At 44.7% G+C, this 6,057-nt stretch overlaps 1 long non-coding RNA gene across 1 annotated transcript in view; it reads right to left on the reverse strand.

Moving 5' to 3' along the window:
• The window catches only part of LOC128350083 (uncharacterized), a 60,407-nt gene that overhangs the window by 18,936 nt on the left and 35,414 nt on the right, over positions 1–6,057 (reverse strand). The window lies entirely within an intron of this gene.

The following is a 6,057-nucleotide window of genomic DNA, read 5'->3' on the forward strand; positions in this document are numbered from 1 at the left end:
ATCCTTCTGGAATGTCTGAGGGTGTTGCGGGTGGGAGGCACAGTTTTACGGTGATTCCGCTCCTACCTCTCGGATAGATTCCAGATGGTGTCGATTGGAGACTGTTGCTCTTTAAATCTGAGCTTAAGTATGGTGTCCCTCAAGACTCCGTACTTTCTCCAATGCTTTTTAACATCTACATGAAACCGCTGGGAGAGATCATCAGGGGATTTGGAGCTGGGTGTTACCAGTACACTGATGACCCCCAGATCTACTTCTCCATGTCAGCTTCTTCAGGAGCTGGCATATCCTCCCTAAATGCCTGCCTGGAAGCAGTAATGGGCTGGATGAGGGAGAATAAACTGAAGCTGAAACCAGATAAAATGGAGGTACTTACTGTGCGGGGTCAGAACTCTAGAGATGATTTTGATCTGCCTGTTCTAGATGGGGTCACACTTCCCCAAAAGGAACAGGTTCGCAGTCTGGGAGTACTTCTGGATTCACACCTCTCCCTGGTTTCTCAGGTTGAAGCGGTGGTCATGGGTGCTTTCTATCAGCTCCAGCTGATAGGCCAGCTGCTCCCGTTTCTCAAGATCAACGACCTCATAACAGTGGTACATCTGTTGGTAACCCAAGGTGGGTATCCCAAGCCTATAAGAGACATTAGGAACATAGGAAGCTGCCATATACTGAGTCAGAACATAGGTCCATCTAGCTCAGTATTGCCTACACAGACTGGCAGCGGCTTCTCCAAGGTTGCAGGCAGGAATCTGAGGAACAAATGCCTACCATTCTGTTGCCTCGCTTCTATGTGAACAGCGACTCTTTGTCTGAATGGGTCCATGCCTTACACATAACACCCTCCTATCATGGGTTGTAGGGCCAATTCCTATAATATACTTACATGGAATGTTAATGGATTAAGGTCACCAAATCGTAGGCAAGAGATCCTACACTTTTTAACAAAATAGAACTATCACATCTATATTCTACAAGAGACCCATTTCGAAAATGAGAGCCCTTTTCGGCACAACAGCAATGGACAGTGGGCCCATCCTTCTGGTCCTACGATGGAAGCGGCAATGCAGGGGTAGCGATATTGTTTAAAGACAGACCTGATCTCAAAATCGAGAGGGTATTGGAAATTGATCAGGGCAGACTAATGTATGTAGATTTTACTGTCGGGGTGACCCAAGCTCAGCAACCACTCTAAGGCTCAACCGAGACTTTAGACTCTGCGCCATATATGCCCTGGTACAATTACACCTTAGGAAGGCTCTTTGGGCTAAACTAAAAGATATATGTGACACCAAGCGCCACCACCTGATCGCGGGGGATTTTAATAACAGAGCCCAACCGAGCGACAGGAAAGCCTTTTCGGGAGGCCTCCCAGTCTCCCCCTCAAGTCCCTCTCTAATGAATGAGGAAAACGCTCTCCAACATTTTCTGAGTGAGACTCTGGGTTTAGATGATAAGGCCCTGGGGGCATATAATGATTTGGATTTTTCCCCAATCCGTCACGAAGAGAATTTTAAATCGCAGTATAGACATAAATTTAAATCTGGAGTCAAATTTACATATTACCACCCGAGATCAACTAGCCGGCTAGACAGATTGGGCTCCCCCTTCTTTTGAAGTCTACAGATGTAAACTAGTACTTACCCCATGGTCAGACCATGTGGCTGTGGGATTTATTTGTAATCTCTCTGAGGTAATTCCTCAGTGGGCCCATCCTTCTGGTCCTATGATGGAAGCGGCAATGCAGGGGTAGCGATATTGTTTAAAGACAGACCTGATCTCAAAATCGAGAGGGTATTGGAAATTGATCAGGGCAGACTAATGTATGTAGATTTTACTGTCGGGGTGACCCAAGCTCAGCAACCACTCTAAGGCTCGACCGAGCCTTTAGACTCTGTGCCATATATGCCCTGGTACAATCACACCTTAGGAAGGCTCTTTGGGCTAAACTAAAAGATATATGTGACACCAAGCGCCGCCACCTGATCGCGGGGGATTTTAATAACAGAGCCCAACCTAGCGACAGGAAAGCCTTTTCGGGAGGCCTCCCAGTCTCCTCCTCAAGTCCCTCTCTAATGAATGAGGAAAAAGCTCTCCAACATTTTCTGAGTGAGACTCTGGGTTTAGATGATAAGGCCTTGGGGGTATATAATGATTTGGATTTTCCCCCAATCTGTCACGAAGAGAATTTTAAATCGCAGTATAGACATAAATTTAAATCTGGAGTCAAATTTACATATTACCACCCGAGATCAACTAGCCGGCTAGACAGACTGGGCTCCCCTTTCTTTTGAAGTCTACAGATGTAAACTAGTACTTACCCCATGGTCAGACCATGCGGCTGTGGGATTTATTTGTAATCTCTCTGAGGTAATTCCACATGGTAAGCCGTTGTGGCGATTACACCCAAAAATGTTAAGTGATGAATATCTTAAAAGGTGTCCTTTTATCAGAACTGAGGCGACAGATCCCTCTGCTATTAGAGGCAGAAGATGATCTTTTGGGAGCCTGGGAGACACTTAAAAAGAGGGTGGGCTGCCGTACTAGGGCAGTGACCAGCTGGACATATAAGATAGGGGCCAAAAATTATCAGAAAGCAATCACCCAACATCTGAGGATTGTCGATAAGATGAACAGGGGAGAAGCCTTCGATGTGGAATCATGCCGCTTTTACAAAGAGACAATCAGGACATTTCAAAATGAGCTGCAGCACAGGCGTTTAGAAAATAAGTGGTATCGCTTCAAAGGGTCTGTAGTTGAAAAAGGGGAGTGGGCAAAGGAAAAGATGCATGCATCTAGTTTGACATTCCAAGGCCTGCGATCGGATGGAAGTAGCCCACTAATGGCCGACCCCCACGATATGTTAAAGATCATGGCCCAGTTTTATACAAACTTGTATGCATTGAAGGATATTTCTGTAAAGGACATTCAGTCTTATCTAGATAGGTTCTGCAGTCTGAATGAATATGGTCTCGGCTATTCCCTCACTGAGTGGGGAAAACGCTCTTTGACCCATCCCGTAACGATAGAAGAGGTCAGAGCAGTTATCTCAGCAGGAAAGAACACATCGGCCTTGGGGCCTGATGGTCTGACATGGCCTTTCTATAAGTTTTATGCAGACCAGCTACTACCAGTTTTAGTAAAATTATTTAATTTTGTCCTAGACAATGGGCGTTTAAATAGGTCTTTTGGGGACGGCCTCTTAATTCCCCCCCCAAGAAAGGTGACACCACTTTACCACAAAACTGGAGACTGATAACCCTCACAAATATCGATTACAGAATCTTTGCCAAAATCCTAAATAATAGATTGGCAAAAGTGTCCCCTAAATTGGTCCACAGCGTGCAGACAAGCATCATCTTGGGAAGAAAGATGACAGACTCATTGTGTCTGCTGAGAGAACTTTTTTACTCTGTACAGAATGAAAGTTGGAAAGGTCACCTCCTCTTATTGGATCAAGTTAAAGCCTTTGACAAAGTGAACCACAATTATCTGTGGACATTGTTGAAAGCTAAAGGTATACCACCCCTTTTCGTTACTTGGATACAGCTGCTCTATACGAATGCAAAGGTGACACCACAGATTAATGGATGGCGGGGCGACCCGATCATTTTGCATTCGGGTGTCTGCCAAGGATGCCCACTGAGCCCATTACTTTATGTTTTGGCCCTGGATCCAATCCTGACCAGGATTCAGAGAGAACCCCATCTGCAAGGACTCTCGGTCTCTATCCCTCCACCCTGCGAGATCTTCTCGGGAGGGCGGAGGAGGGAGAGTGATGGGATAGCTGGACCACCTGTCCACTCAGAACCACATTCTGAGTTTAGGGTAAAATTTGTAGGTCATACCGATGATGTTACATTACTGTTATCAAATGAAAATGAAATCTCTGTAATACTAGACCTCTTCTGGGAATATGGCAAGATCTCGGGCTCAGAATTAAATGCTGACAAAAGTGTATTTGTTAAAATGGACCCCGGACGCCAGCAACTCTCGTGCCTACCCATCTCTGAATGTAAAAGCGAAGGGGCCCTGAAGTGGGTAGATACAGTAAACATTTTGGGGATTGAATATGGGATTAAGGAAAAAGTCTGGGGGGGGGAATTGGACAGATTGGAGGGGGGGAATTGGACAGATTGGAAAGAAAAAGTAATGCTTAAAATCACCATGTGGAAAAAATGGAGCCTTGCCAATGGAGCCTTGCCATGTACCAGAAAGCGGTTTACATCCGGACTTACCTGATACTCCCGGTGCATAACCTGGCGGTAGTCTATCCTCCCGTGCTCGATCTCCTTTGGAGAGTTGAAAGCCAGATCTTCCGTCTAGTATGGCACACAGCGTCCTTCCCTTTGGCCCATGCGGTAGCATTTAAGAAGGTTGAGCGGGGAGGCCTAGCCCTACCTGCCCTGCAACCCTATTTTGTAACTGAATTCATGTCCTACAATTTTGGAAACTGGATATTTGTGAATGTCCATAATATGTCCAAACTCCTGCAAAAAACCTGGGTCTCGCTTTTCACTCTGCGTTGGTGCAAGTCAGCATGGGGCATAGCATGGTGGGGGAAAGGATCTTTCAATGGTAATATCACACAAGTATTAAAAAGAGAACACCCGGACTACTTGAGAGATTTGTAATTCACACTTTAAAAATGGAAGGTTGAACCGGATCTATTTAAAGGATCCTCCTCAGTTCAGCAGCTAAGGAAAACAATTTATGGAGATTCTAGAAGTGGGTTTTTAAGAACCTGATTTAGAACGTAAACACTACAAACACCGCACTTTACAGTACTTGTTGCAACCTGATCACCCTATTGCTCTCTTTAAGGAGAAAAAACTCCCTTTCCATTTATGGGAAACAAGGTGGCGTTTATACCACCAAGTACTACCACTTAATGCGGCTAAGCCATGGCTCCCAGAGGACCAGCAAGAGTGTCCTAAAATCACCTGCAAACAGAAAGTTAGTGAGCTAGGCAAAACATTCAGGGAAACTCATTCACATTTCTTAAAAGAGTCTGTGGTAGCCAAAAGAGTGTGGCAGGGAGTAAGCACGTTGATAAGAGTGGCCTGATTTGGAAAAACAGACTTGAGAAGTACTAACCTCGGGTTTGAGCGATAGAACCTCTTTTCGAGGTCCCAGAAAGAAACCTTCAAGGAAACGGGATGGAATGGGTGCCCTCATACTAGGGAATTGGAACATTCCCCTTCTCGTAATCAGGTTAGTAAACTTGTATGTCATTTATGCAATGCTCCTGCATAGGAATAGGGAGGGAAGACGCGACCAAGAGGTTCACACAGATGAGACAGTAAATCTCTTCTGGAAAAGTTTGTATGGTTATGTGCAAAAAGACAAGAGTATCTCTTCTAAACAGCAATGGGACAAATTATGGAAATGGACATTGGACGTAAACACCACCCCCCCATTACCTGATGTGCCTTGTAACCCCCCCATCCCGGAGTTACAGTACTGCCTGCATATACTTCATAACCTTGTGGGTTTCCAAATCCTTGTGTGTAAGTCTTTGTAGATATATGATGTACAAACAATCACTTTGTATATAATTGCGCTTTGGCAACGTACTGTATGCTTTGGTAGTTTGTTGGTTCAATAAAAAAATCTTGTCCTATTTAAAATAAATAAATCTTGTCCTATCTTGGAGATGCTGCCAGGGAAGGGAACCTTCTGCTCTTCCTAGAGTGGCTCCATCAGAACGTTTTGCAGTGCTGCTCACACATCAAGTCTCCCATTAATATGCAACCAGGGCAGACCCTGCTTAGCTAAGGGGTCAAATCATGCTTGCTACCACAAGACCAGCTCTCCTCTTCTAATGCATTTAATTGAATGTATTAAATGAATGCATTTATTTATTTGGCTATTCTTCTCCAATAGCAATTAACAGAGCAATCAAAACTATCAACTGTCTGACTGACAAAATATTTTTTTAAAATACCCCAAAATAGCATACTAACTAAAGCAAATAAGAACAAGCACCCAACGTCCCGCAAGCAGAGCGCCCTCTAGCAGCAAAAAAAGCATCTCTATGCTCGCCGCCGCAACAGCACG

Source organism: Hemicordylus capensis, chromosome 3 (assembly GCF_027244095.1).
Source record: "Hemicordylus capensis ecotype Gifberg chromosome 3, rHemCap1.1.pri, whole genome shotgun sequence".
NCBI classification, from domain to species: Eukaryota; Metazoa; Chordata; class Lepidosauria; order Squamata; family Cordylidae; genus Hemicordylus; species Hemicordylus capensis.